This window comes from Salmo trutta, chromosome 13 (genome assembly GCF_901001165.1).
Source record: "Salmo trutta chromosome 13, fSalTru1.1, whole genome shotgun sequence".
NCBI lineage: Eukaryota > Metazoa > Chordata > Actinopteri > Salmoniformes > Salmonidae > Salmo > Salmo trutta.
Window position 1 is genome coordinate 1,894,949 of NC_042969.1, and position 6,671 is coordinate 1,901,619.

The following is a 6,671-nucleotide window of genomic DNA, read 5'->3' on the forward strand; positions in this document are numbered from 1 at the left end:
GTTGTGCCACCATGGGATCTAACACTGTTGAGGTTGTGTGGGTGGCATAGTGGACATGGTGGCTGTTAGATGGAGGGAGCATAACGGAATGAGGGCGAGAGCACTGCCTCCAGTCTGGGGTTCATTAATCGTGGAAGGGCGCGACTGTTTTAAGTTTTACCTGATGATATGTGCTGCAGGCCTGCCGGGATCGGAGGAAAGCACTGGTGCTCATGAATCATGACTGCCTGAAATATGGGGCCCAAGCTGGTGGAGGGGACAATGGGAGGGGTGCCAACACCTGAGCCATACACGCCCCTACTGCATAGCACCAGAGGTGGGTTAGAGGTTCGGCGGGCTACCCCGTCATCAATCAGGGGCCCATCCCGCCGCAATTACACCCAGGGAGTGATGGCATCTGCTGGGTGCAAAGCTCATAGCACGTACCCCCTCCCGTCTGCCTCCACCCTCCATTTCCCAGAGTGGGATGTCTTTCCTCACTCATTCTCACTCCCTCCATCATCTATCGTCTCGTCCTGCCCTTCTCAAGAATAAAATATAATCTTGGAAGTGGAGAGTGTAGTTTTAATTTCCTGTAATTCTAAACATATTGCCATGGAGCTGAAATAAAATGTTGCAGTTTTAAAGCCACATTTTCTGCAATTTATACATTTTGCCATGGAGCTGAGATACAATTGAGCTGTTTTTAAGCTAATTTTCTGCAATTATTGTGTTCTTATGCTCAAACATTATAACTAGTGCTACATTCACGTGCTATTGGAGTTATCGGAAGCTCCTCCTCCTTCTAGTTCCTAGTTCAAGTGTGTCCCGAACGAGTTTGGGAACCACTGATTTAGCAGACGCTCTTATCCAGAGTGACTTACAGGAGAAATTAGGGTTAAGTGCCTTGCACAGACCGATTTTTCACCTTGTCGGCTCATGGATTCAAACCAACGCTCTTAACCGCTAGGATACCTGCCACCAAATTTTAATCTCCTTCACACTCATGTGATATCTCTCTCGTTCTTTCCTTCCACCTGAAAGAGAAATCATTATTTTGTATCCACAAACTCCTGCATGCCCAACACAAACACGTACGCACACACATACACACACCTCAACCCACAACTCAACCCCCCGCTTCCTGAACTCCTCTGCTTCCTGATCTTCCCTTCCTGTGCTGGAGGGAGGAAGGGGTTTGTGTGTCGTCGTGTGTGTGGTGTGTGTGTGTGTAAGGGGATGTAGGGCATGCAGGAGTTTGTGGATATAAAGTAATGATTTCTCCTTCACACCTCCCTTGCTAATTAGCGCCGGCTGCCTGCCGCCTCGCAGGGGGCTGTGTCTGGGGAGCCCTGATATTTGTCTTGAAGAATTACCCACAAGGACTCTGGGCCGGCTTTAATCCCACAGATACCGGACAGAATATCAGCACTTGCCTGGCCATGGCCGCCTGTCAATTAAATGTTATGATTGTAATGATAATTTCCTCTTCTGGAGAGAAGACCCAAGAACAGGCAGAGGACAGGGCTACTGGAATGGGGTTGTTTGACCGCTCTGATGTCAAAAACTACTGACCGGTATCCCTTCTTTCTTTTCTTTCCAAAACACTTGAGCGTGCTGTCTCTGAATAACTTTCTCGTTATCTCGCTCAGAACGATCTTCTTGACCCTAACCAGTCAGGCTTCAAGACGGCTCATTCAACTGAGGCCGCTCTCCTCTGTTCTCACTCTCCTAGATCACTGGTTCTCAATCCTGGTCCTGGGGACCCAAAGGGGTGCACATTTTTGTTTTTGCCGTAGCACTACACAGCTGATTCAAATGATCAACTCATCAACAGGCTTTGATGATTTGAATCAGGTGTGTAGTGCTAGGGCAAAAACAAAAATGTGCACCCCTTTGGGTCTTCAGGACCAGGATTGAGACCCACTGTCCAAGATCGATCCACTGCCTTTGACACAGTGAACCATACGATTCTTCTCTCCACCCTCTCAGGGTTGGGCATCTTAGGATGCAAACCAGAGTGTACAGAGTCTATTCGGCAGGTTGCTCCTACCAGGTGGTGTGGAGAAGATCTGCGTCTGCACCACGTGCTCACACTACTAGTTGTCCGCCAGGGCTCGGTTCTCGGCCCTCTTTTCTCTTTACACTAAGTCACTCGGCTCAATCATATTCTCTCATGGTCTCTTCTATCATTGCCGTACGGATGATAATCAATTACTCTTCTCCTTCCCCACTTCTGACACCCAGGTGGCGACACGCATCTCTGTATGCCTGACAGACATCTCAGCTTGGATGTCGACCCACCACATCAAGCTCAACCTTGACAAAACTGAGCTGCTCTTCCTCTCGCAGAATGGTTGCCCACTCCAAGACCTCTCCATCACGGTTGACAACGCTAAAGTGTTCCCAACCCCAGAGTGCATAGACTGTTGGCGTGACCCTGGACAACACACTGTTGTTCTGTATGTTCCTGTAGGTTCATGCTCTACAACATCCGTAGAGTACTACCTTTCCTCACAAAGGAAGCACCGCAGGGCCTAATCTAGGCCGTTGTCATCTCCCGTCTAGACTACTGCAACTCTCTGCTGGCTGGGCCCCCTGCTTGTGCCATCAAACCCCTGCAACTTATCCAGAATGCCGCAGCCCGCCTGGTGTTCAATCTTCCTAAATTCTCCTATGTCAAATCAAATCAAAGTTTATTTGTCAAGTGCGCTGAATACAACAGGTGTAGACCTTACAGTGAAATGCTTACTTATAGGTTCAAATCAATAGTGCAAAAAAGGTATTAGGTGAACAATAGGTAGGTAGAGAAATAAAACAACAGTAGAAAGACAGGTTATATACAGTCGTGGCCAAAAGTTTTGAGAATGACACAAATATTAATTTCCACAAAGTTTGCTGCTTCAGTGTCTTTAGATATTTTTGTCAGATGTTACTATGGAATACTGAAGTATAATTACAAGCGTCAAAGGCTTTTATTGACAATTACATAAAGTTGATGCTCAGAGTCAATATTTGCAGTGTTGACCCTTCTTTTTCAAGACCTCTGCAATCCACCCTGGCATACTGTCAATTAACTTCTGGGCCACATTCTGACTGATGGCAGCCCATTCTTGCATAATCAATGCTTGGAGTTTGTCAGAATTTGCGTTTTTTGTTTGTCCACCCGCCTCTTGAGGATTGACCACAAATTCTCAATGGGATTAAGGTCTGGGGAGTTTCCTGGCCATGGACCCAAAATATCAATGTTTTGTTCCCCGAGCCTCTTAGTTATCACTTTTGCCTTATGGCAAGGTGCTCCATCATGCTGGAAAAGGCATTGTTCGTCACCAAACTGTTCCTGGATGGTTGGGAGAAGTTGTTCTCGGAGGATGTGTTGGTGCCATTCTTGATTGATGGCTGTGTTCTTAGGCAAAATTGTGAGTGAGCCCACTAACGGCTGTCGTAGAGAGGGGACCAAAGCGCAGCGTGTTGATTGCTCATGATTAATATTTATTTTAACTCAGAACATTAAAGAAAAAAATAACAAAGAGAAAACGAAAGCGCACAGTTCTGTCAGGTACAGAAAACTAAACAGAAGATAACTACCCACAAACACAGGTGGAAAAAAACCCTACTTAAGTATGATCTCCAATTAGAGACAACGAGGACCAGCTGCCTCTAATTGGAGATCATCCCAAAAACAACAACATAGAAATAGAAAACTAGATCCTAAACATAGATATACAAAACATAGAAAAACACCCCGTGTCACACCCTGACCTACTCTACCATAGAAAATAACATCTTATTATGGTCAGGACGTGACACCCACTCCCTTGGCTGAGAAGCAACCCCACACATGAATGGTCTCAGGATACTTTACTGTTGGTAGCACTCACCTTGTCTTCTCCGAACAAGCTTTTTTCCGGATGCCCCAAACAATCGAAAAGGGGATTCATCAGAGAAAATGACTTTACCCCAGTCTTCAGAAGTCCAATCCCTGTACCTTTTGCAGAATACCAGTCTGTCCCTGATGTTTTTCCTGGAGAGAAGTGCACTCACACCTGTCTGCTGCCACTCCTGAGCAAGATCTGTAATGGTGGTGCCCCAATCCCGCAGCTGAATCAACTTTAGGAGATGGTCCTGGCACTTGCTGGATTTTCTTGGGCATCCGGAAGCCTTCTTCACAACAATTCAACCACTCTCCTTGAAGTTCTTGATGATCCGATAAATGGTTGATTTAGGTGCAATCTTACTGGCAGCAATATCCTTCCCTGTGAAGCCCTTTTTGTGCAAAGCAATGATGACGACACGTGTGTTCTTGCAGGTAACCATGGTTGACAGAGGAAGAACAATGATTCCAAGCACCACCCTGCTTTTGAAGCTTCCAGTCTGTTATTTGAACTCAATCAGCATGACAGAGTGATCTCCAGCCTTGTCCTTGTCAACACTCACACCTGTGTTAACGAGAGAATCACTGACATGATGTCAGCTGGTCCTTTTGTGGCAGGGCTGAAATGCTGTGGAATTTTTGGGGGGGGATTCAGTTCATTTGCATGGCAAAGAGGGACTTTGCAATTAATTGCAATTCATTTGATCACTCTTCATAACATTCTGGAGTTATATATGCAAATTGCCATCATACAAACTGAGGCAGCAGACTTTGTGAAAATTACAATGAAAATAGTCCGGGTAGCCATTTGATTACCTGTTCAGGAGTCTTATGGCTTGGGGGTAAAAACTGTTGAGAAGCCTTTTTGTCCTAGACTTGGCACTCCAGTACCGCTTGCCATGCGGCAGTAGAGAGAACAGTTTATGACTGGGGTGGCTGGGGTCTTTGACAATTTGTAGGGCCTTCCTCTGACACCTCCTGGTGTAGAGGTCCTGGAAGGCAGGCAGCTTAGTCCCAGTGATGTACTGGGCCGTACGCACTACCCTCTGTAGTGCCTTGCGGTCAGAAGCCGAGCAGTTGCCGTACCAGGCAGTGATGCAACCAGTCAGGATGCTCTCGATGTTGCAGCTGTAGAATCTTTTGAGGATCTCAGGACCCATGCCAAATCTTTTTAGTTTCCTGAGGGGGAATAGGCTTTGTCGTGCCCTCTTCACGACTGTCTTGGTGTGTTTGGACCATTCTAGTTTGTTGTTGATGTGAACACCAAGGAACTTGAAGCTCTCAACCTGCTCCACGACAGCCCCATCAATGAGAATCACTCCGCTCCTCTAAACACTCCACTGGATTCCAGTCGAAGCTTGCATCATCTTCAACTGCCCCTCCTTACCTTCAGGCTATGCTCAAACCCTACACCCCAATCAGAGTACTCCGTTCCGCCACCTCTGGTCTTATAGCCCTCCCACCCCTGCAAGAGGGCAGCTCCCACTCAGCCCAGTCAAAGCCCTTCTCTGTCCTGGCACTCCAATTGTGGAACAAGCCTCCCCCTAAAGTCAGGACAGTGGAGTCCCTGCCCATCTTCCAAAAATATCTGAAACCCTACTTCTTGAAGAGTAGCTTAAATAAATCCCCCAAAATGAAAAAAAGGGCACTTATCTTTTCCTACTAGCACTGCCTTTGCTGATAAATACTTTGTTGAGGGAAAATGTACTTGCTACGATTGTGTTGTTGTCTCCTAAATTATCTTAAGATGAATGCAGTAATTGGAAGTTGCTCTGTATAAGAGTATCTCCTAAATTACTAAAATGTAAAAATTATAATAATAATAATAGGACTACGGTCTGATGCGCCTCCCTCCCGCAGAACCCCTCAATACAGCGTCTGTTTCTTTGTGTGCTCTATGCAGGCACAAATTTGTCCGCCACAACTGCCCTCCACTCCTCCACCCCCTATCACTCTCACTTTCTCTTTCCACCTCTCCTCCCCTATATTTGGATGGCTGTTAGTACACTGCAGTGACACCACCATTTAACCCTTCGTCAGGCCTCGTAGCAGCATCCGCCTGTACATATGATATACTTTTTATTGGGATGAAATCCTGCTATCTGTTATCCTTAGCCGTATCTACCAGCTGTTGGTTTCCGATGGGTTATTTTTTTCTTTCGATTATTGAAGGCAATCCAGCTGTCATAATACAGTGCAAGAAGTTGGGCAGGAAATAAAATGTAGGGAAGGAGGAATGTGTGGTGTGTTGTTGGAATAGCAATGTCATTACTTTACCCAGAGGTTGAGCTAATTTACATGACAGCTGCGTCTGACAAGACCGTCGTGACATTACAATGGAGCACAGAGACCTGTTATATTTCCCTGGAAAGACTTGTGTTTAATAACAATGTCCATTTTCCTTCACGAGTACTTTCTCGTTGAATCAGGCGGCGAATGATTCAGGTACAGATTTATTCATGATATCTGAAGATTCCATGATACCTACATCAAAAGCGCTCTTCAAAACCACAGCCACTCCAATGCCACAATAAGGCAATTTGCACTTATTCAGTGTTGTGACTTTGTGCCCCCCACTCCCTCCTTTCTTTGTTACACACACCAGTAGGAAATTAGATAATTACCATCTCCCTCTACCCAAACTAACACTTACCCAGGCTGGAATGACACAGGTGGGCACTGTTCCCGCCTCACCTTGGCATTGCAGGTGTGGCATTTACTGTGGGCCCCCACTGTAGTACAGCGGCAAACAGTGTGTAAATATCACTTGAACCTGTGCCACACCGCCATGCCATAGTGGCACAGACCTGGGCTAAGA

The 6,671-nt window shown here is 46.2% G+C and overlaps 1 pseudogene; it reads left to right on the forward strand.

Annotated features, from left to right (window-relative positions):
- The first annotated feature begins 234 nt into the window (after nucleotides 1-234).
- LOC115204994 (uncharacterized) lies at nucleotides 235-5,519 on the forward strand (annotated as a pseudogene).
- The last annotated feature ends 1,152 nt before the right edge of the window (nucleotides 5,520-6,671 follow it).